The sequence below is a fragment of the Petaurus breviceps genome, unplaced genomic scaffold (assembly GCF_028583685.1).
Source record: "Petaurus breviceps papuanus isolate PSGF00001 unplaced genomic scaffold, PetGlider_PUasm1.0 90667, whole genome shotgun sequence".
Classification (NCBI taxonomy): domain Eukaryota; kingdom Metazoa; phylum Chordata; class Mammalia; order Diprotodontia; family Petauridae; genus Petaurus; species Petaurus breviceps.
The window spans coordinates 4,410,523-4,436,713 of NW_027187302.1; the positions used below are offsets into that span (position 1 = coordinate 4,410,523).

Below are 26,191 nucleotides of genomic sequence, written 5' to 3' on the forward strand. Positions count from 1 at the left end.
TATATATATATATATATATATATATATATATATATATATATATATATATATATATACATACATATATATTATTAATATTATGTTACATGTAACTGGGAAATAAGATATACAGGCACTGGGGCATAGAGATCCACAGTGCTCTACTGGAAAGTCGAAGAGGGTATGGGAGAGGACATGGGAGAGAACAGATTGGAGGAGGGGATATCCAGTGGGATTGCTGTTTTGGGGTGGTGGGTGGGGGAAAAACAGGGAGAAAATTTGTAATTCAAAATCTGGCAAAAATGAATGATGTAAACCAGAAGTTAATAAAGCATTTGATTTGGAAAAAAAGAAATGAATAATGCAAAAAAAATTTAGTTGAGCATTTCTTTAATCTCAAGTAACAAAAATCATAAGATCTGAATTGTAACTAAGAATGAGATTTTTATTTTGCTTGCAAGCAATAAATGAAAGTCTTGGAAATTAAAAAAAAGAAGAAAATAGTATTTAGCAACAGGCAAAATCATTATTTTCAGTCATACTACAAGGAGCCATGATTTCATTGAATACTATTCTGCTCCAGTACAGGTATCCTTAAGACTATTTTCAAAAGTCACTGTGTCCCCAAGAATGAATGAATTAATAAATGGAAAAGCATCTATTTAGTGCTTCATATATGCCAAGCACTGGGGATGCAAATACAAAACCAAAGATTGGCCCTGCCTTCAAGAAGCTTCCAATCTAATGGAGAAAACAGCATACTATTAGTACTAGGGAGGGTCATTGGGTCTAGAAAGTTATAGGGATGATAAATAGGGCCATAAGGGAAGAGGAGTTAGTTGGCATACCTCATTCAGGAACAATAGTAGAACTGATTTGATTATAGTTCGTCCTGACCCTCTTTGAACTTAGCTAACCTGGTGTGATAGTAATGGCAATTAAAGATTCCCCTGTATTGGTTTGGTTTTCAAATTGATTGTATTAAAACCCAGAGTTTGTTAATCCCACCTGTGGGATGGGCTTGTTGATGTGAAAAGAAAGTCCTGAAGTGGGAGGAGCTGGTGATGTAGATTTGGAGAGACAAGAGAGAGGCGGAAGTTCTTTTTGGAAGCAGCACCTCGTGGAGAGGGAGAGATTAAGAGATTGCTGGTGGCCGCTTTGAATTGCCCTGGACTTTTGAGACCTGCCCCCTGAGCTGCCAAGGACTGAGGAGACATGGCTGTTTTGCTGGTACTTTGTCTGTCTGTTTTGATGTTATTTTGCCAGATTTGTCCACTGGTGAAAGACTGTCCTGTTGAAGAAGTCCTGGAACCTGGCATTTGGTTAAGAAGGCCTGAGACTGTCCTGCAGACAGAGAGTGAATACTGTCCACTGGTGAGGGACAGTACTGAGAGTGAATACTGTCCACTGGTGAGGGACAGTACTGTTGTTGCAGGGGTCTGGAGACTGTCCGGCAGACAGAATGAATACTGTCCACTGGTGAAGGACAGTGCTGTTGTTGCAGGGGTCTGGGAGCCTTTCTGTTGGTTCAGAAGCCCTGAAGAAGGATTTTCTTGTTGTATGTTTACAGAAATCCTGGGAGAGGGCTTTGCTAATGTGTTCAGGGGTTCTAGGACTGTTCTACAGACAGAGGATAAATTTATGAAGGGACTGGCAATGTATCTTATGGCCTTGCTAAGCCTTGTCTCTCCAGGAACTAAGATTGCTGAGAACTTGCCTCGTGTCAAGATGAAGAAAAGACCTCCATTTGGGTATTAAGTGCTGTGTTTAAACTTGATGTAACTCTGGGGTAGATTCAATTGTGATCCAGGGGTGGGGAACTTCTGACCTTTTTGTGTTCTATGGTTGAGCAAATGAATGTATTTTACTTATGTTTGGAAACTAATCTCCATTTGAGAAGAGGGGCTTTGTGGTGGACTTAATTAAGGTATAGCCTAGGGGTGGAGAAGTATTTGGAACAGAGACTTTGTAATTGATTGAATGATTGGAAAGTCCTGGGGTGGGGTAGTCCTTGGAGATTATTTAATCACACTTAGTAAATGCTGTATTTTGAATGATGTCATGTTTTGATCTTCTCTGTTCTGGGTTTGTTACTGAATAAAATAGAGAGCACCTATGCTGGTATTTTGAACCTGGGAAGTTGCCTTTGCTTGATATTATATTACACCTGGTTCTCAACAACAGATCCATAATTTGTCACTGGGCCCATAATCAAAGCTGTTCTAGATTGGTACAACTTGCCAGAACTTAGCATTCATGTCTTGGTCATAATGAGGCATTTAAGTAGGCTTTATTGTTTAGTGAGAAGATGGGTTTTAGTTGGAAGATTACTAGATTTAGAATCAGAGGACTGGGGTTTGAATCTTAGCTTTGCTACTTACTTCCTGTGTGACTGGACAGATCATAATACTTCAGTGAACCTCAGGGTCCTCATCTATAAAATTAGAATTTTGGATCAAGTGACCATAGAAGCCTTTAAGTGCTTAAGTTATAATCCATTTGACCAGAGCTATAACTAAGGTGAGTCAGATGGAGATTTCTCCAGATTGACAATGTTCAGTGTTCCCTTCTTTCCCAAGGTGATTATCTCTGACTTGACATTCCCATGACTTCCAGTCCTCCACCATCTCTACATTGCATGATCTTAATACTCCCCATATGGTCCAAGATTGCTATTGTCATGGCAGATCCTTTCCCAGGGTCTGTCTTCTCCCATCATTATGGCTCCTGCCTCCACCTGTCCTTTGTCTACTAGCAAGAATTGAAGATCAAGATCCAGAAACTACATGAAACTACAGCTGATCAATGGTAATATCATGGACAGTGCTGGATTTGGAGACAGAAGACCTAGATTCAGATTTGACTCTGCTGCTTACAATTAGTGGTAACAAGCAAATCACTTATAGTCATTGTTTCCTTGTCTGCCAAATTAAAAGATCGATGTTGTTGTTGTTCAGTTATTTTCAGTCACGTCTGACTGTCCATGATCCCATTTGGGGATTTGATTGGCAAAGATAATAGAGTGGTTTGCCATTTCCTTCTCCTGCTCATTTTACAGACAAGGAACTAAAGCAAACAGTGTTAATTAACTTGCTGAGGGTCACACAAATAGTGTCTGAGGTCAGATTTGAACTCAGGAAGATGAGTTTTACTGATACCAAGCCCCGTGCTCCAGCCACTGGGCCACCCAAGAGATCAGTGTGGTTAACCATTAAGGTCTCATCAAGTCCTAAACCTATAATCCATTGATATTAGGATATGTTGGTTAAGTGAGATCTTAAGACCAATGCATATTCCAGGTGAACTTTGCCTTTACCAATCCCACCCTGCTCTCTTCCTTGGTAGCCTTTCCTGCAAGGTCCAAAGTCTCTCCCTAGGGCTTCCACCAGCAATATGACTGAATTTTCCCCAGATAGCAGAATCCCATTGCTCTGCATATGGCCCTTAAAATAAAAACCACTATTGCAATTTTCCCAGTGGGTAAGGTGAATTTGTTGAAAACCCACAGGGAAAAGAATGATTGTTTCTTCCCTTATTTGTGTGAAGGATACAGTCTTCCTCTGACACCAAGTCTCTGAATTAAAACATAATTGCAATGGTGATTCTCCCAAAGGGACAATGGTCAGCACCAGGCACAATTAGCAATTCACCATGATTTATACCACTATTTCAGATGCCTCTTGAGGAACAAAATATTAAAGCTTCATAGCCAGTTGTTCCCAGAGGGGGAGTTGAAGCTCAATATATATGAACTGGAATGAAGTTAATGATAGTTAATAATGAACTTAATAACACAGACATATGTGGGATATGATAGCACAAACTACTGCCAGTTTGTCCTCTTCAGAATCAAAGTGGGATGAGCAAAGTCCCAGCAGCATCTTCCCTATCCCAGGAGATCTTTCTAGTCTCTCCCACCCACCACTGTAACATCAGGGGCCTACATCAGAACTGATCACAGAAAAGGGAAAAGTTTGGCATGAGAGTAACTATCATGGGAACAAATTCAAGGCAACTTCAAAGGTCACCTGACTCAGGTGTCAGGGGGCCTAACTTCAAGTCCCATTTCTGGTACTACCTGTGTGACTTTGGGCAAGTTAGCTCAGTGGTTCAGTGAATAGAGCACTGGGTTTGGAATCAGAATGACACAAGTTCAAATCCTGCTTCAGAAACTTATTAGCTGTGTGACCCTGGGCAAATCATTTAAGCTTTCAACCTCAGTTTCTTCATCTGTCAAATGGGAATAACAATATTATCACAAAATTATTTTGAAGATCAAACAAGATAACATATCTAAAGCACCCTGTAAACCTCAAAGGGCCTTATATGGCCCTTTGTTATTATTAATTATTATTATATTTATATCATTATATTGATTTTATATATTATATATAATGCAATATATTTATATAATTATGTTAAACGCACTGAGCTTATTTCTTCACCTATAAAATGAAGGGGTTAGACCAGATGCTCTCAAAGGTCCTTTAAAGCATTAGATCTATGGTCCTTTGATTTCCAAACCATGTGGCCAGCAATATGATGATCATAGATGTAGTACTAGAAGGAAGCTCATGTACCATCTTGCCCATTTTCTCAAGATCAAGATCACAAAGAAAGTAAGCAGTAGAAGTGGTTTTCAAACCTAGATTTTTAGTTTCAACAATCAATACTCTTTCTACTATACCATACTATCTCCCCAGTCAATCTATGCTGTAGTCAGGCCATCCTTAGCACAAAAATTTTCATAACATTAGTGAGTACTAGGAAGGAAGCAATTCCACACCTTTACAGGAAAGAAATTTGAAACAGATTATATACACACAAACAAGTAGTGAATTGTACAAACTATCCTGATAATTATGGTGTAGCAGGGGATGGAGGAATCCAAATGGTCCTTCCCACTATGAAAAAAACATTTTTTGCCTCAACTTATCCAGATCAGCTATACCAATTACATTTTCCATATAGTTGGTCAATTCAGTTATTATATTACACCCTTCAATCTGAAAAATGGATGGGCAAAAGATGCAGCCATCACCAAATTATGTGACACTCAGAAAAGACCACTTTAGCCTGAGTCAGGAAACATGAATTCTAGTTTTGGTTCTATCACTAACAAGATGAGTGACCTTGGGTAATTCACAACCCCTCTAGCCTTTAATTTCTTCATCTATAAAGAAACTCTACTCCAAGCTTTCTCTAAGGCTTTTCCTTGATTAAATGACTTCTGCTCTCAATGCCTTATGATACCCAACAATTTGGGGACGTCATATTGTTTCAGTTATTTTTCAGTTGTATTTGACTCTTTGTGACCCTGTTTGGTGTTTTCTTGGCAAAGATACTGGAATGTTTTGCCATTTAATTTTACAGATGAGGAAACTGAGGCAAACAAGGTTAAGTGACTTGTCCAGGGTCACACAGCTAGTTAAGTGTCTGACGCCGGATTTGAACTCAGGAAGATATCTTCCTGACTCCAGGCTTGGCACTCTATCTACTGCATCACCTAGCTGCCCCTGGATATTATATATTAAAATCTTAAAACATTTGTTTTATTTTTTGTGAGCTGAGCAAGTTATCAGTAATATAACCATTAATTTATTTTTCACTAATGTTTTAAACAGACATGTATAGTGCTTTACTTATTTTAGCCTCATAACCAATTTTATAGATGAAAGAGAGATGAAGTTCTTTACCTTTGGTCAAACTGCTGATGAATAGCAAAGATGGAATTTGAATCCAGATCTTCCTGATTTAGGCCCAACACTTCTCCCACTAAGTATTAAATACCATATCAAAACAAAAATAAATACCATATCCACCAACCTTGTACAAAAATACTAAATGTTAGGATAAAGGGACAAAGTTATTTTCCACATAAACTGTATATGTACACATATATAATAAGAATTAAGTAGCAGTGTGATTATAATTCTGTGAATTGTTGAGACAGTCTTCCTGTGACAGCATCTATTGTAACAGTCCAATACTTTTGTTCCATATTTATTTTTAATATTGCAGGAGAGCAATTTATTTAGAATTCTTACTGTACACGTTTCAGAAAATTATTCTTGTTGCTATAGTACTCATGGCTTTTTTCTCTTAAAACCCTCTATTCATTTCTGCACCATTATAACATTATAAGTAATGCACCTAATATTTTAACATCTTAATTAGGTCAGATCACAAATGAAAGAAAATCAATTATATTTTTTCTCTTTCATCCATTAGCTATTTTAATGGGCTTTTACTTTATTCCATTCTTTCAAAACATATTCAGATGAACCCAAAGCAGTGACCACAATCAAATTTGTACAGGATTAATATTTTTAGGGTAAAAAATATTATTATTCCTTTCCTGAGCATCTGGTTAGCCTAATTAATTTTCCGCTCCTTATCAATGGATTTAATGATTCACTTCCAGGCCCTTTCCACTGCCAAGTGCGTCACCATGGTATTGTTACAACAGAGGTGTCACTGTGGACTATTAAGGATCTTTTTGGTTCTGGGGCAACAAACAAAAGCCATGTTATCAACAAGGGAAAGATGTAAGGTTGTATCTTAGAGTATTATTAATACATTTTATTTTGCTTAGTATTTTATTATCTTTCCCCTATCTCAGAAAATATTCTTTATGTTACAGGAAGATGAGGGTGTGCCTATATATTTTAACCATGTTAGGCCCATATTATTCAGCAAACTGTCTCAGAATAACCCCATCTAGTCTTGGTCAATCTATTATTCCTAATGGCCTAAACAATTATAATGGCTACAACAGGTAAGAACAATGAACACATTCTTTCATCTTGCATAACTCCCCAAGATCAGGTAATATTCTGACTGTATATGGGTAATCACAGTAATTAGAATAAACTGAACAATGCAAAATCAAAGAGAAATTTCAATTTAGCTCCATTAACAGCTCAGTTCTTATTGTATTTTAAATACAAATGGTGTCATTGGTAAGACAATAGATCTGGAGTCAGGAAAATCAGAGTTCAAATCCAACCACAGACATTACACTACCTGCATGACCTTAAGCAAGTCATTTGACCTCTCTCAGACTTAGCTTCCTCATCTGTAAATAAAGATAATAATAACAACTACCTCACAGGGTTGTTCTGAGGAACAAATGAGATAATATATGTAAAACACTTCATAAATTTTAAATTGCTATATGATGCTAGCTATTCTCATTATTTTTTATTATTGCTAATAAAAATAATAAACATAAGTCAATCAAAGGCAATTATTGGACATCTCCTCTAACAGAAGAAAGGTGGAAGAAAAAAGTAAATGAATGGTATGTCCCCTGTCTTCAATGTGATTACAGTTTGATGAAAATCAGTAGCACAGACAAGTAAAATATATATATATATATATATACATATATAAAACATCAAATGAATGAAGATATATTATCCTGACTTGAGATTTTAGTGAATAAAATTAATAAATTTGTATACTTTGCTAGTGTTTAGTTTTCTAATCCCACTGTTAATTGGGTTTTGTCTTATTTATGGCTGCTAAGATAGGAAAGTAGGTTTTCATGTCAAAAGCTCTGTTCCCTTTCTCATTAGAAGGCTAGGCTGGGCACGTACAGGTTTGTATCAACAAGGATAACTGAACAGAATGTCCCAAAGGAATCTCAAATTCCACACATGTCCAACATGAAATTTGTTATAATAATAGCTAAGTTATATTATCACTTTAAGGTTTGCAAAGTCCTTTACACATGTTATTTCATTTGGTTCTGGAAATAGTCCTGTGAAATATTATATGAGGTTATTTCCATATTCCAGCTGAGGAAATGGAAGCATTGAGAGGTTTAGTGACTTGCCCAGGGTCACGCGGTTAATAGGTGTCTGAGGCCAGACTTGAATTTAAGTCTCCTGAGTCCAAGTCCAGCATTCTCTCCATCAGGCCGCCTGCCTTTCTTTCCAACAAGGTTACCGTCACCTTTCTAATTGTCCAGGTTTAAGACTTTGGAAGCATTCCACTCCAATTAGGCAGCCTCGCCACTTACATTATGGCTTGGTTACCCGCTAGTAACATCCCTGCTCATACTTTTCTTTCACCTCAGTGCAAGAGTCATGAAATTCACCTTAATCAAGCCTGGACAAACCAGACAGTTTTGAGTAGGGAACTATTTCTTGATGGGCAACCTAGGTTTCAGTCCTCTTTCCTATATTCTGCATCAGCCAAGAATCCACTAGCGGACGAGTGATCATGCACGTCCATCCCTGCACCTCATTGTCTTCCAACCTGGAGCAACCCATGACTCTCCCGATTTCCTCTCCACTTCTATTCCTAGTGGCCCTCTTCTCACACTGCCAATGCCTCAACCCCTATAATCTCTTCCTCCTATTGGTTAGCTCCTCCGCAAACCTCCACTGGAGGAAGTACCCATGTCATCCATACTTTTTCAAACCTGCACCAGCTCGTGACATCCCAGACCACTTGTCCCCTTGTGCTTCCCACCCTCTACCCTCTACTTTTCAGTTCCTTTTTATGTGTTGTCTTTTTTCACTAAAATGTAAGTTCATCAAGGGCAAGAATTGTCTGTCTTTTACTTTCATTTGTATTCCCAGAGCTTAGTACAGTGCATAGCACATAATAATAGCTTAATAAATTCTTTATCTGTCTGTCTTTCCAAAATAGTTCACACTATGAAATGAAAATTGCATGTCATCTAGTCCAACCCAGTCATTTTAAGGAGATTAAAAGCTCAAAGTTGTTAAGTGAATCATGTTTAAGGTCAGCAAGGTCATAGGAAACAGAATCAGATTCTATGCCTAAGTCTTCTTTTAGTTTTATTTTGATTTGGGGGTTTTTTTTGTTATTTTTGTTTGTTTGCTTGGAGAGGTAATCAGAGTTAAGTGACTTGCCCAGGGTCACACAGCTAGTAAATGTCATCTCTGAAGCCAAATTTGAACTCAGGTCATGTCCAGGTCTCCTAACCCCAAACCCAGAACACTTCCCATGACACCACTTTGCTTCTGCCTTGACATCTACAAACAGTAGGCCTAACAGAGACTTATTTGTCTATTGAGACATGACTGAGCCACTTTCTTCTGTATATGATTGCCCGTTATTTTTAAAGATAACACTGTTCATGCATGAAGGCATAGGTTAAAAGATCAGGATATAACTAGTAGTTCTTTCAATGAAAAAAAAACATTTTCCTTTATTCAGTTCAAACATGTTATGAACAGAGAGCATTGATTTCACCAACTGAGAGTCTGCATTTTAGGCTTGTGTCCTTCTAGTCAAATCAGCAAGTACCAGCTGTGTACCCTGCACTGTACTAGGCTCTGTGGCCAAACAAAAGACGTAGAAGCTGTAATACCTGACTATGTGGTTGTGAAGGCAAGATACATGAAAAAAATAAAGAACAGCATGAGGTATATAAATAGATACATAGAAAAAACATACAGTATTTTTGTCCTAGAACTATAGAATATTTTGTTGAATCTAATATTATTAATAATGACACCCATCCCCTTTCATTTTATGGATGAAGACAAATACAATTACTAAGAGAATTGTTAGGGCAAAAAAAAAACCAATAAAATCAAGATTAGGGTGAGGTCCCTTAAAAACCCTCTGGTCCCTAGAAATGTGTGCCCAAATACAAAAATATCAGAAAAGGAAATATAGTTTGTAAGAATAAGTCCCTCAGCCCAAATATCCCATTCATTATATGTGACTTGAGAAGGATATGTTTCCAAAGGCACCAATACAAATTCCATCTAAGAAGAATTAGCAGGTTACATTTTAAAGAATTGGTTTTGTGCCATTTGTTCAACAAGCATTTAGCTGCCTGCTATAAATATCAGTTCTTGCTGTGACTTATGGCACTTTAATTTAGATGTGACTCAAGGGAAAGAAAGTATTGCCAACTTGTGATAAGGATCCACAAATGGTTATTATTGTTCTTCACAAGGTTTAGGCACTGTACTAAATGCAAGAGAGATGGTCTCTTACTCTGACATAGGGTTTATATGCTTGTAAAACAAGAAGAACTTGTTTCTATTGTTTGTCCTTCCTTCTCAAAGATGACCATGATGTCAGGGAAGTAATGCCATGACTTGCAAGTGAATTGGATTTAAGTGAGGGAGGGCCATGCAAAGTCACTAGCTTCACTTTTTCCTCTGGAGCAATCTGGGTGTAGTGGCTAAATATAGATCAGGATAACTGGAGATGGCCCCATGCAATGGGAGACCTTGGTCTTTCTAAGCTAAGGTCTTTCAAGTTCTCACTTTGATTGAGGCAATTACCTAATTTTTTAAAAAACCAATCTGAGAGGGGAAGACCCTCAGGGTTTCTGACCAAAATAGAAGCAATTACTGTTTACATTCACTCAGGATCCCTCAGGACCTAAATAAAGACCACTAAGTGGGTTTGGGCTGGGATCTATTGTTGGCTAATCAATGAGAGCCAGAGTGAATTTGGTTTAAGGTATGGTCTTTAAGAAAGTAATCTATCCAGAAAACCCAAGATATTTTTCTAGGTTTCAGCCATCAAAATGTATATTTCTTTGGACAGAGCACCCACAGGTAAGGGTATGGTACTCTATCAGGAGCCACATGTGATCTTCTAGAACATTGGGTGAGGGTGAGGCCTTTTGACTAAGTCCAAGTTTTACAGAACAAATCCTTTTATTAAGAGGATTTGTTGTATGGATTTTAGATTTAGTCAAAGGGCCATAATGGAGGACCTAGAGGATCACATGTGACCTCAAGACCACAGGTTCCCCACCCTTGCAGCCTATGTGGACAGGGTGAGATGCATATTCTCAGGACTTATGTAGACAAAAGCCACAACATAACTGCTACCAAGGGGAAACCACAACTTGACAGTTATTATGAGCAAGTGAGGAAAATACAGAGCAATCAGTTCATTGCCTAACAACCCATTTGTTGTCCAACTGGAAAATCCCCAAGTAACCAGGAAGGTGTCCCGGGGGAACGGGGGGGGGGGGGGGGGGGGGGGGGGGCAGGAGGGGTATGGGTTCCAGGTGGTGTAATGGAAATGCAAATTTAAAGATCTTCCCTGCCCCTAGGCCCTTTGATAGGCTTAAGACACTCTGAGAACCTTCCTTGATTTGAAAATATACTCTACCTTCTAATAGGCTGAAGAGGCTTGGTTTTCAGGAATGCCCACACCTTGATGCTGTGTGATTGGGCACTGGGTCAAGAGGGTGGTTACATTCTCTGAGCCAGGAGCAGGCTATATAATCCCTGATGTGAGGCTTTGCTTTGGGGCTCACTTTGAGAAGTGTTCTGTGATTTGATCAGATGAGACTCTGGGAAGCCGTTGTTGAGAGCACCCCAGCTTTGAAAAACCCAGATGTTGATCTGGTATGGATGTAATGGTTGGACAGTTTGGAAACTTGTCTACTTGATCTGTTTCTCTGTCTTGATAATTCTTTCTGTATATTCTGAAGTTCGGGGTGCTGACCTTTTTCCCCTGAACTAAGTAAACGATACATATTTGACTGATTAAAGTAAGCTTGTTAACCCATTTTGAGTTGCTTTCCTTTAACAAAGCAGATCTAAGAACCTGTGTTGGCAGTCACCCTGGGGATGCTGGGGTGCTTGCTGATACAGGTGGCAGGTTTGTCCAGGTCTCCTAGGTGGGCTTTGTTTCAGGCAAGTCTCCTAGGCAAACTTACCCAAGAGATGGGGGAGGTTCACAAAATGGTGGTTACAAAAGAAGGAAGGAAGGAGAGAACTTCATTGCTCAATTGGAAATGGCCAATTAGGACCCCAGTGAGGCATTTTGGACTACTCACAAGTTGTTGTTTGTACTTCATTTTCAACAAGATCCATGGTATCAAGAAGGTGATGCTATGATGTGCAAGTGCATTGAATTTAATTGAGGGAAGGCTGTGCAAAGTCACCAGCCTCACTTTCTCCTCTGGGGCTTCTGGGTCCAGTGGCAAGACATAGATCAGGGTGACTGAAGGTGGCCCCTGGCAGAAAAAAACTAGGTCTTTTTTGGATGGAGAAAATTAGTTTTTCTATCACATGCTTTCCTTTATTCATTTGTTGGGCTGTTGGAACTTAGGGTCTATTCCTTGGAAGAGCTGAGCCTTGAAGAAGGATTCCAGACATAGATTGTTTGCTGAACATAGAGTGGTAGTTTCATTTGAACCAAAAGAATCCAAGCAAAGGAATATTTGACCATATTGACCATGAAGGAGAAGAGATAAAAGGTGAGATATAAGTTGTAGGGAAAATGGTAAAGAATGAAGTGATTCAAGAGGCAAAGAAAGCAATGGAAAGGCATCAATATCCCAAAAGAGAAAGTTCATGTACATTCTAAAAGTGAGTGACTCATTCACTTGTTATTATTTCCTCTCTGTTTAACTTTCTTATATCATAGACAGTCTACAGCATAAGGGAATCCCTTCTGGGAGGAAGTAGGGTTCCCCTATTGATCCATCCTTTCTACAACTGGGCTCATGGTGTCATATTCCCCCAATCTAGATGTGACTATCAAAATGTTAAGTCCTTGTCTAGATACCCAGTTTATGTCTAAGGAAAGGCCTGTGGTCCAGCCAGAGACCTTTAATGAGTTCAGGTACTAAGAATAGCATGTAAAATGATGGAAGTCAGTTCAATGCAAAGCTTTATTACAAAGAACAGGGGAATAGGGGAAAGGGGAAAGAAGAAAGAGGGATCTAACACAGAACACAAGCAAACACATAGAGCATAACTCATTAAGGGCAGTGCTTTGTTGGAGAACAGAGAGACTTGGGTTCATTCAGAAGAAAGGGGATACTCCAGCAAGGAGGTATGCTCCTGCTGGAGGGGAGGGGAAAAGTCCAGTGGGAATGGGTACTCCTGCCGGAAGGGAGAGTGTGCTCCAAAATGCTCTTCTGAGAGTGAGGTTCCTATGCTATGATTTCAGGTGGCCTCCCTGGAGCTGACCAAATTGAATACCAGGGGTCAGGGCAAAATATTATTTTGGGGGGTTTGTCATCAGGGAGAAAAGCTGGAAGTAGACAAAATATTATTTTGGGAGGTTTCATATCAAAGAGAAAAACAATCTGTAGACAAAATATCATTCGGGAGATACAGTCATACCAATCTTCAAAAATATTATTTTCAGTATTTTTCCATGGGTATTTTCTATAAGCTTACAACCTTCTTTAAGGGAAAACTCTCATGATGGCCTCAAAGTCATCAGGGCTAATCTTATAGCAATGGTTTTCTTGCATAGATTCTATAAACTACAGCCTCCCTTAAGGGAAAACTGTCGTGATGGTCTCAAAACCGCCAGGCTTAATCTTATAATAATAGATCGTGTGTGTTTAGCAGATATTTAAGCTCCAGAAGGAAAGATTAGCAGACAGTCATGATATAATTGAGAATGAACAGTGTTATGAATACACAAAAAAAATCATTTATCCTTATTTAAGAGTCCCTCTCTGTTTTGTGTCTTTTTCAAGGAGATTTTATATCTTAAATTACATTTTTCTTAAGCTGAAAATAAAATGAGTTTGAGTTCTCCAAGTAGAAACTGGCTAAATAATAACAGTTGACATTCATATATCACTGTAAACGTTTTTAAAGTGCTTTACCTATGTTTTCTCATTTTAACTCTACAACAGAACTGTGAGGTAGGTGGTGTTCCTCTCATCATTGTAAACCTGATAAAGAAACTGAGGGTAAGAAAGATTAGATGATGTCACACATAGTAAATATCTGAAACAAACTTTAAACCCAAGTCTTCCTGACTCTTGAGACTAGTAGGCTATCCAATGTACTATGCAACATTGCTCTTATGTGAATAATGAAGACAAAAATCAAGAATGTTCTAGGAAGTAGAGGGACAATATTTTAAAACATTCAGTTTACCACAGAGTCATAACTGGAAAGGGACCTCAGAGACTCTCTAGTACAGCTCCCTGTCCCATATTACAGATAAGGAAGTTGAGGCCCATAGAGGTAAATTAATTTGCCCAAGACTGCACAGGTGGTAAGTAGGAGTGAATATATAAAGTCAGATTCTGATGAACAGGCAGATTTCTTATGTGAAAAAGACTTATGTGAACTGATGCAAAATGCAATGAGCAGAACCAGGAGAACACTATACAGAGTAACAGCAAAATTGTGTGATGTATGAATGACTTAGCTCTTCTCAGCAATACGATGATCCAAGACAATTACAAAAGACTCATGATGGAAAATGCCATCCACATCCAGAGAAAGAACTGATGCAGTCTAAATGCAAATCTAAACATACTATTTTCACTTTATTTTTTGTGACTCTTTTTCCTTTTGGTCTGTATATTCTTTCACAACTATGACTAATATGGACATATGTTTTATATGATATAGAACCTGTTCAAATTGCTTACTGTTTTAGGACAAGGGGAGGGGAACAAGGGAGGGAGAGAGAAACATTTAGAACTCAAAATCTTGTAAAAGTAAACACTAAAAATTATCTTTACAAATGATTGGAAAAAATAAAATACTATTTCTAAAAAGTCAGATTCTGATCATCTACAGCACAGGTCATAGGATCATATATCTAGAACCAGATGGGACTTTAGTGGTCACCCTCATTTTACAGATAAGGAAATTGGGATCCAGAGAAATTAAGTAACTTTCCCAGAGTGACACAGCTAATAAATATCTGAGGTAGGGTTTGAACTCAGGTCTTCCTGACTCCAAGTCTAACACACTGTCAACTGTGCAACCTAAGTGTCATCTTCAGTTCTTTACTCTCTCTCACACACACACTCACCCATATCCAATCAGTTGTAGTCTGATGAATTCTATGACATCTTTTGTATATTCCCCATTGTTTTCTTCTGACACTGAAATTTCCCCTGGTACATCACCTCACGCTATGACAGGTTGTTGGAGCAGCCTACTCACCGGTCTCCCTGCCTCAAGTCTTTCCCCACTCCAATCCATTCTCCTCTTAACTGTCATATTTTTCATAAAGCTCAGGTCTGATAAAACCCTACCACCATCCCTATTCAGTAAACCTCAGTGGCTCCCTATTACTCCCAGGATCAAATATAAAATACCCTTCTTGGTTTTTAGAGCTCTTTATAACTTGGTTCCTTCTTATCTTTCCAGACTTCTTATGCCTTACTCCCTTCCAGGTACTCTCCAGTGATATTGGCCCTACTGTTGCTGGAACAAGACACTCTTTCTGACCCTTAGTGTTTTTACTGACTGTCACCCATGCCTGAAATATTCCCCTCTCCTCATCTCTACCTCCTGGCTTCCCTGACTTCCTTCAAGTCTTTCCTAAGGTCTCATCTCCCACAAGCCTTGCTGAATCTCCTTAATCTCAGTGCCTTCCCTCTAAGACTCCCCCCAATTTATCCTATATATAACTTGCTTGTATATAGTCATTTTCATGTTGTTTCCCTCATTAGGCTGTGGGTTCCTTGAGAGCAGAGACTGTTTTTTACCTTCCTTTATATCCCCCAGGGCTTAGCATAGTGACTAGCATAGAGGAGGCACTTAATAAAAGCTTATCAACTGTCTAATTGGTGCCTCTATCTGCATGATAAATGCCATAATAAGGAATGTTCTGGGAAGTAGAAAGATAGCCTCTTAGAATATAGCTTACTACAAATTGAGTTAAGTGGCCTGTCTAGAGTCACACAGCTGTTAAGTGTCCGGAACCAGATTTAAAGTCAGGAAGGTGAGTCTTTCTGACTGCAGGCCTGGCATTCTATCCACTGTCCCACTTACTTGCACTGGAAAAGGTCTTAGGAGTCACCTAGTGTATAATTTTATATATGAAGAAACTGAAGCCAAGAAAGCTTACATAATTTATCCAAGGTCACAGAGGCACTAAAGATTTGAACCAGAGTCCAGTGTTCTTTCCTTGGCCCCATACCCACACACAGGGGACCATCTCCACCTGTCCTGATGCATATTTTGCCACTGAACCCAGGTGACTCCAGAGGAGAAAGTGAGGCTGGTGACTTTGCAAAGCCCTCCCTCAGTTAAATCCAATTCACTTGCAAGTCATGGTATCACCTCTCACCTTCCTGATGTTAGAGTCCTCTTCGAGAACAAAGGCCAAACAACAACAAACCCACAAAGCAGATGATTGAGCAGTAACTGTACTTTTGGTCTTGGGATATATAACAGTGAAATCAGAGTTCTTGTTGCATTGAAACAACTTGCAGCCCTGTCAAAATTTACAGAGTTTAAAAGCAAACCTACCTTTTTATTCTTCTGGATTCTTAATTATCTTTAAAATTCACTTTTATAGTTTCATGTTCCAATCACCACTTTCTGAAAATAGCACATATGATGACTGAGTAATTATTCATTCTATTCAGTAAGTTTACACAATTGAAACCTGTTAGTGGAATCAACAGAATGTTCTTTATGCAAGTTATATCTCCAATCTAACTTGAATTAGACAGTGGCAAAAGGACTTGGGGGTGGAGGGAGGAGGTAATCTGAAAGAATGTTTTGCTCCTTGAGCTACCTTACTAGGAAGAGCATGAGTAACCCACCAAAATGAAATATTTCTCAAGTTTAGCCTAGAAATAAGGTTGTCACTCCAGAGGGCTGGAAATGCACTATAGGAGTGTAATGGAATCCATTAAGGCTTCTGAGTCAGTAAGAAAAGACAAGAGGTTAGGAGATAAAAGTGTAGAGAGACTCAGTGGAAGGACCATCAATTTCTTCCTAGGCAAGTGAAGCCTCTAACTTGAAAATAAAAATGTATCAAGTCCTTTGGCCACAAAATCATAGATTTTCCTTGGATGAGAATGAGTGATTGAGATGAGGAATTTGAAGCTAGATCTTAGAACGATTAAGGATTCTGCACTACCAGCTGATGTTATCAAATTAAACTTTCATGCTTTATATGCAGATCTTGGATTTGCTGTCTCACCCATTAAAGTGTAAGATCCTGGAGAGTAGCACTTGTTTTTTTGTCTTTGTATCTCCAGCACCTAACACAGAATCTGGCACATAATAGGCACTTAAATATTTCTTGATTAATGATTGATGTACATTATAAAACTTACACAAGATAGGAATTATTAAAGGATGACATAAAGATAAAATAGTATTTGATTCTTCAATCAAGAGAGAGTCACCAGAATTTGTTGCATAAGGAAGTGAAATGATAAGATTTATATTTTAAGAAAATTTCTTTGGCACTTGTGTGGAGGATGGATTAGAGAAGGCAGAGGGAACAATTAGGATGATACTACAATAGTCCAAGGAAAAAGAAAAAAAGGACCTGAACTAAAAGCCCTTCATAGCTTGGCCTTTCCTGAGTTATCTGCTTCAAAATGTCAGTGAAGTGGAATTCTAGGAGAAAGATTATTGCTGTGTATATTGATCTTGGAGTAATCTGAATACGGTTTTTAAAGCCATGGGAATTTAGGAAGTCACCAAGTGAGAGAGTGTACAGAGATAAGAAAGGGGGGATCAGGACAGGCTACTGGGATACACCAGGGTGTATGATATCATTGTGGATAATAATCCAACAAAGAGACACAAAAGGAATGGTCAAATGTATAAAAGGTAAAACATTGTCAGATAAAACCCAGAGAGAAGAGCGTAAGCATGAAGGAAGAGAAGGTGGCCAACAGCGTTGAATTCTGCAGAGAGATCAAGGAGGATGAGGATCAGGAAAAGACCTTTAGATTTGGCAATGAAGAGATCATTGGCAACTTTGAAGAGAACAGTTTGAGTTGTGAAGAATCAAGGATAAGCAGGCATTGAAAACCTAGGAAACTGGCAGGATGATATTAACCTGGACAGAAATAAGGAAATTCAGGAGAAAGTGAGCTTTTGTCTATGCTACAAAGGAAAATTTCTTTAGGAAAATATGTATCTAAAACACATACACTCCTCATTTTAGAGATAGAATGTTTGTATTCATCACAAAAAATACACTCTCTATGTAAAGTTACCATGCTGTGATTATCCCCATTTTACAGATAAGAAAATGGAGGCAGATGACAGTTAAGTGACTTGCCCAGTGTCACACAACTAGTAAATATCTGAGAGCAGATTAGAAATCATGTCTTCCTGACTCCAGGTATGGTGATCTAGACACAGCATTGCTTTGCTGACCAAGGACCTTCACAATTCTCATTACCCCACCATGGATGCTTTCTAGTTTATCATGCTGTCACTATGTGGGCTCCTCTTCACTGGAGGTCTTCAAGAAAAGATTTGATCATCACTTATGTTATTGTATATGTAGAATGGGGTATAAGGCATATAGTATAGAAGGGATTCTTGTTCAGGTATGGGTTGGACCAGAGAGCAAATTAAGTCTAGTGTTCCTTCTCTTAGCATGGACAAGTTAAAAGCTGATTTTAGTAAAACTACATTTTACATATTTGTTCTTCACAACAGTGTGGTGATTCTAACTCAGTATTGCTGGTCCACTGGAATCAAACATAGCAAAGTGCCCATGATTTTTGTTGTTCCACTAACTGATAAATATATCTAAAATATGTTGAAGGCAAGGGTTGAAAATGCTGTTATACTCAACTTGTTCTCAGTGGTTCCATGGTATTTAACCAAAACTCTGTTAGATTTAAACATAGACTGTACAGTTTTATATTTATATAAGCCACTCAAACTAAACATAAAGCTTCTCATAAGAGCTTGGCAATAAATGTTTATGGGGTGATTCCAGAAAACAATTTGAAATGTATAAATCTCTGAACTGTTCATACACATTGACCCACTTTTCCCACTCTGGGTCATATATCAATGAGGTCAGAAAAAAAGAAAGGTTTCAAAAGAAAGGTGGCAAAAATATTCATAGCACTGTGTGCATGTGGGGTGTGTGTGTGTGTGTGTGTGTGTGTGTGTGTGTGTGTGGTAGCAAAGAACTGGGAACAGTTGTTGGTAGCAAAGTGGATGTCATCAGTCAAAGAATAGTTAAATAAATTGGAGTATGGATATGCCATGCAGCATTATTTTACCATAACAAATAATAAATATGAGGAATTTATAGAAACAAGGAAAGAAATTAACTGATGCAGACTGAAGTAAGCTGAGACAGGACGATAGTATACACAGAAATTACAGTTATGTGAATGAAAAGAACTATAATACAAATCAAAAATGATATAAGTATTATGATCAATCTTGAATCAGATAAGATTTGAATAAATGTGTTTCCTTTTCATTTGACAAGTGCAGGGCTATGGCTAAAAAAATGCCGCATACACTGTCAGACATAGCCACAGTATCCATATTTTTCCTTGTCACAAGAAAAGGTTCATCAGGGGTATGGCATAGGAGTATATAACCTGAAATGACTGATAGGAAAACAAAAAGCATCCTTAAAACAAGCAGACTGTCCAGATCAACAGAAGAGGAAATAAGAAAAATAATCCTGTTTTAGGAAAAGAAATTGAACAAGACATAAATGAGTTCCCTAAGAAAAAAATCTCAGAATCAGATGGATTTACAGGTTAATTCTACCAAACATTTAAGGAATAATTAATCCCAATACTATACAAAATATTGGAGGGAAAGGAAGTAAAGAAGAAGCCCTTCAAAATTACTTTTATGACACAAATATAGTTTTAATATCTAAACCAGGGAGGGCAAAAACAGAGAAAGAAAACTATAGACCAATTTCCTTAATGAATATTGATGCAAAAACATTTTTTAATACCAACAAGGAAATTACAGTAATATATCGTGAAGATCCTACACCATGCCCAGGTGGGATTTATACTGATGATTTGTGTGGATTTGTTTTATATCCTCCAATGTTGCTGAAATTGCGGATCGTTTCAAATAGCTATTTAGTTGATTCTCTAGAATTCTCTAAGTATACCAACATATCGGCAAAGAGTGATAGTTTTGTTTCATCATTGCCCATTTTTATTCCTTCAATTTCTTTTCTTGTCTTATTGCTATAACCAGCACTTTTAGTACAATATTGAATAATAGTGGTGATAAAAGACATCCTTGCTTCACCCTTTATCTTATTGGGAAGTCATCAAGTTTATCCATATTACATATAATGCTTGCCCTTGGTTTTAGATAGATACTACTTATTATTTTAAGAAAGGCCCCAGGAGCATCTAGGTGATGCAGTGAACAGAGCAACAGCCCTGGAGTCAGGAGGACCTGAGTTCAAATTTGACCTCAGACACTTGACACTCAACTAGCTGTGTGACCTTGGGCAAGTCTCAACCCCAATTGCCTTGCCTTCCCCACTCCAAATAAATAAAAAAAAATAAAATAAAGAGATAGACTCTATAGTAAATATATTTCCTGGTCCTTTCAAATCAACCTTAGATTTCAGTAACATTTGATCCTTTTTTATTACTTGTGACTTACACTGCACAGCTTGAAGTTCATTTCGTTAGAATGGATCTACTTACCAAACCTCTGCAGTACAAAGTAGTTATCTCAAAATTGGAAATATGACAGATCTTTGCACAGCTCCATCCACATTGTCAGGGATACCAGCAGATAAGATGACAGTTATTGACATATACAATAATAGATTTCACAGAATATTTGCTATGGATAAAAATTTTAATAATATTATGTAACAGAATGATATTTATATATTCAAAATTACCATCAATAAAACAAAAGATACTAACCAAATTATAATTCCTGTTTGTCTAAGAGAAAAGTACAGGCACAGAGGTTATAGCCACCATAGTGGTTCATAACTCTTTGGCCAAACTTTTCTTATGGCAGAAATAATACTGAAATAAAATCTTCTATCATTGAACATATGCCATTATGTAAAAGCATCTACTGAAACTGAAGAAACAAACAAACAAACAAAAAACAGGGGCAGCTAGGTGGCACAGTTAATAGATCACTGGCCCTAGAGTCAGAAAGACCTGAATTCAAATCTGGCCTCAGACATTTGACACCTCCTAGCTGTGTGACCTTGGGCAAGTCAACCCCATTTACCCTGCCTTTCCCACTCCAAAAAATAAAATTAAATTAAAATTTTAAAAATAGAAACTGAAGCAACCCAAGGATCCCTACACTGCTGTAAGGACCAAAATATTAATTGGAATCATCCAAATGGAATACATGAACAATATTCCCCAAGTGAAATGGAAACAGATCAGCCTGATGTTTAATCCAGCCAGCATCAAGAACTTTCTTCAGAAAATGAAAACACTGAGTCTGAAGATTCAGTTGGAGGATATGATGATTCTGAAAATGAATGATGTACTGAAGAAACTTGCAAAGATCAGCTTCTCGTGGGACACAAAAAGCAATTATTTACATTCATTATTGTTTCATTCCAGTTCAATTTAGGCAATACTGATATCAACTACATCAAAGATGATGCTAAACACATTAGATTTGATGACAGACATCTTAGACTAGATGAAAGATCTTTTCTTTCTTTGGATTGGGATACTGAATTGAAAAAAAAAGATGTTTTGATGATTAATGCAGCTGAGGATTTTGAAAAACACGAAAGTGTAGAATATAAACATTCCAATAAACCTTTTGTGTGGTTAAAAGACTGGATTGAACTTTTTACAACAAAAGAAAACCTAGGTGCTTAAGATCCTTGGTTCTATCCAGATTGTACAGAACATCAGCAGACTACAAAAAATTTAGATTTATGGTCACTGCCTCCAGTACTGGTGGTACATCTTAAGCATTTTTCTTACAGCAGATACATGAGGGATGAGTGGGGCACATTAGTTGACTTTCCTGTTAGTGACTTGAATATGTCAGAATTCCTTATGTATCCAAATACATGGCCTTGCTGCTACAATTGGATTACTATGCCCATCCACTATGGAGGGATAGGAGGGGGGCACTATATTGCTTTCGCAAAAAATAAGGATGATGGAAAATGGTACTATGTTGATGACAGTAGTGTCTCAACTGCTTCTAAAGACCAAATTTGTACAAAGCAGCATATGTACTCTTTAATGAGACAGGACACTTTCAGTAGTATTGGCTTTTTTCCCCTTGACCGAAAAACTGAACAAGTTTTCTTCAGTTGTCACAGGTATCCCATTAGAAAGTGATGAAGATAGTAATGAGAATGACAATGATATAGAAAATGAAAATTGCCTGTACACTAGCTAATCAATGTTCTACAGGCCATATAAGAGAGACTTTCCTGCAGGTGGTTTCTGCTGAAATAATGAAGTTAATCCACCACATTAAAACAGAAGTACCATATGGGGAGTTTCAAATAAAAGAATGTAAATACTCTATCAGATTTTAACTTGTGTAGTACTTGAAATGAAACACAATAAAAATTGAACAAAAATTGTCTTGATACATTTATAGTCTTGTATTTACAAGCTAATATATATACATATATATATATATATGAAATCACAAATAAACCCCCTTAAATTAAAAAACAATGCAAAGGACGGTAGCCTAACAGTTCCAGATCAAACTGTATTGCAAAGCTGTAATCATCAAAACAATCTGGTACTGGCTAAAAAATAGAGTGGTCAATCAGTGAATGAGATTAAATACACAATACACATTAGTAAATGACCATAGTAGTTTAGTGTTTGATAAACCCAAAGAGCCAAGTTTTGGGGACAAGAAAGCACTCACTATTTGACAAAAATTTCTGGGAAAGCCAGAAAGCAATCTGGCAGAAACTAGGCATGAAGCAACATCTCACTCTGTAAATAAAGATAAGGTCAAAATGGATGAATGATTTAGACATAAAAGGTGATTTGTTCTGTTGTTGCTGTTCAGTCTGACTCCTCAGGACCCCATTTGGGGTTTTCTTGGCAAAGACACTAGAGTTATTTGTCATTTCTTTCTCCAGCTCATTTTTACAGATGAGGAAACTGAGTCAAATAGAGTTAAGTGACTTTCCCAGGGTTGCATTGTAAGTGTCTGAGGTCAGATGAATTTTCCTGACTCCAGACCGAGCATTCTATCCACTTTGTAACCTAGCTGCTATTATAAGTAAAATAGAGGAACATGGAAAAATGTACCTGTCAGATCTATGAATAAAGAGTTTATGACCAAAAAGAAGATACAGAGGATCATAGAGAATAAAATAGATTATTTTGATTACATGAAACTAAAAAAGTTTTACACAAACAAAACTAATGCAGCCAAAATTAGAAGGAAGACAGGAAACTGGGAGAAAAAAATTATAACAAATTTCTCTGATGAGGACCTCATTTCTCAAATTTATAGGTAATTGAGCCAAATTTATAAAAAATAAGAGCCATTCCTGGGTTGATAGTCAAAGGAAATGAACAGTCAGTTTTCAGAAAGAGAAATCAAAACTATCAATAGACACATGAAAAAATGCTCTAAATCACTACTGATTAGAGAAATGCAAATTAAAACAACTCTGAGATACCACCTCATACCTATTAGATTGACTAACATGACAGAAAAGGAAAATAGCAAATGCTGAAGGGCACATGGAAAATCTGGACATTATTGCACTGTTGGTAGAGTTGTGAACTAGTCCAACCACTCTGGAGAACAGTTTGAAATTGTGGGAGCTATAAAACTGTGCATATCTGGCTTCAGACACTTAACATTTACTAGCTGTGTGACCTTGGGCAAGTCACTTAACCTCAATTACCCTGCCTCCCCCCCAAAAAAAAAGCAAAACAAACAAAAATCCTGTGCATATCCTTTGACTCAACAATACTAGTATAGCTCTGTATCTAAAAGAGATTAAATAAAAGGGAAAAGTTCCTATTCATACAAAAATATTAATATCAGCTCTTTTTGTGGTGGCAAAGAGTTAAAAACTGAAGAAATGTCCATCAATTGAGGAATGGCTGAACAAGTTGTAGGATATGACTATGATGGAATACTCTTGTGCTATAAGAAATGATGAGCAGGATGATTTCAGAAAAAACTGAGAAGGCTTTTATTAATCCATGCAAAGTGAATTGAGAAGGATAAGTAGAACACTGTACACAGTAACAGCAATATTACAAGGAAAATAAAGTATAAAAAAACCCCTTAGCTAATGATCCAACACAATTCCAAAGGACCCATAATGAAAAGTGTTACCCACCTCCATTAAGAGAACTGATAAACTCGGAATGCAGATTGAAGCATACTTTTTTACTTTGTTTTTCTTATTGTATCTTTTTGTCTGTGTGTTTTTAACATGGTTAATATAAAATATGTTTTGCATGACTTCACACATGTAATTGATATCAAATTGCTTGCCTTCTCAAGGAGAAGAAAGGGACTGGGGGTGGGGTAAAGGAAAGAATTAGGGACTCACAGTTTTTTTTTAATGACTGTTAAAGATTTTACATGTAATTGAGAAAAATTAAATGAAATAAATAAAATATATTTTAAAACAAACAAAAAGTTTTACAGGTTAGTTCATAGGATCATAGCATCTAGAGCCGGAAAGAATGTTAGAGGTAATTTAAGGAAACAGAATCTGAGAAATGTTAAGTGACTTACCCAAAGACACATAGGAATTTTGTGATAAGACAGATATTTGAACCCAGTTCTCATGACTCCTAATCCAGGAGTCTTTCAAATATGCTTCATGGTTCAAAATTAGGAACTAGTAAAGTTTTATTATTTTTACTATGTCCCCATGGGGAAATTTTGCTTCTTAAAATCAAAAGATCATAAGATTTAGATTTTAGGAATAAAATAAAATAACTCTCCTTTATTTTACAGATGAGGAAACTGGAGCACATAGCTTTTCAGGTGACTTGTCCATGGTTATAAAACTAGTTAAATAACAAAGTCAGAATTTGAACCCACATCCTCAAATTCTAGATTCAGAACTCTTGCCACTCTACCATGGCACTTTATATAATTAAATAAGAAAACAAGGTCAGGTGGAACAAAATGTATGTGACTGTGGTCCCTCATTAATAGTCATATAATAGAAAAAATGCCAGAAGGACCCTTACTCACATACTACCTGAATTCCAACTGGAGAATATAGAATTCTAGAGAAGTGAACTTTGCCTCACAGTGTCCCTGGAGGCCCCAAAGAGACTCCCATAATCCCATTGGGAAACCAAACTCCTACAAACTTAAGAATAAATTTGTAGGTAGTTTTGGAGCTTTTTTGGCTCCTAACAAGTTTTAAAGGATGATTTTTTCCCTGCATGCTGTAAGAATAAAGCTGATATGGAGATACCTCAGAACTGCATTCTTAGACAAGAGGTAATCCAACATAACCTTGCAGTTTTCACATGCAGCACCTTCCACTTCTAATCTGACCTGCCAAAGCCAGTTTCCTAATTTTCTATGTCTCCCCTAAGAGACAAACAACCCAGATTTCTTCATGTCCCAGGGAATACAGAGATAAGACCTTGTTGCTGGGGCTCAGATGCAAGTAGGCACAGTCCATTAAAACAGCACTGACTCCTATGAGGCTGTAAGAGATAGTGAGTTCCCAACACTATGGATACAGAGGTCCTTGGGTCACAGTCCTGAAATATTTCTCTGTAGGAGGCTATAACTTATCACTGCTAATTTTACTGTATTCAAGTAGAGACAAGCAGCCAATTCACCAAAGTGAAAGAGGGGAATGGAACAGGGGAGGTGCTTTGGCTACACTGGCTCCTTGGTAACAAGGAAAGGAAACATTTACTGTGGAATTATCCATCCAGCAGCTGCTTCCCTTTCTTCTAACAGCACCTGTCTGTTCACTGGAGGAGATGTGCTTTTATAACCCTTTCTGCCATGCATGAAGGGTGGGACTTTCCCAAGCTGCCATGTTTCTGCTTCCCTCATTAATACAGTTTTAGCTACAGTGGGTGATGTAATGGCATTCATCACTGATCACATTAGTAACAAACCCCAGGTTACCTCTAAGAACCTACTGAGAATTCACAATTCATTAGCAAGGGCCAAGATTTCTCAAGACTATTTAGGGCTAAAGGAGTGCCATTAGCATTTTAGGAGTTCCAAGTTTCCAGATAATGCTGCTCTCCTTTCCACTCTTGCCCTCCCTCTCCCCTTCAAAAATAATCCTTTTATTTCAAAAAGATTTTAATACAATGGAGCCAGATTTTACCTGGGTTCTAAAACTCACCACTGATTTCTCATGTCTTCTACCCTTTGACATATATTTAAAAGACCCAACCCCTGTCCTTTAGAGTCTTAGAATGGAACAGAAAGTATGCATAAGAACACCACCAACATAAGGGAATATGGGGGAGTGGTAGTTATACTTTTGTAAAAATCAAAGGATATTCTCTCTCTCTCTCTCTCTCTCTCTCTCTCTCTCTCTCTCTCTCTCT

The 26,191-nt window shown here is 37.6% G+C and overlaps 1 protein-coding gene and 1 pseudogene across 1 annotated transcript in view; both read left to right on the top strand.

Moving 5' to 3' along the window:
• HTR1E (5-hydroxytryptamine receptor 1E) overlaps positions 1–26,191 on the top strand; it is a 90,982-nt gene that overhangs the window by 26,353 nt on the left and 38,438 nt on the right. The gene's annotated exons all lie outside the window — the stretch shown is intronic.
• Positions 19,168–22,453, top strand: LOC138143868 (ubiquitin carboxyl-terminal hydrolase 15 pseudogene; annotated as a pseudogene).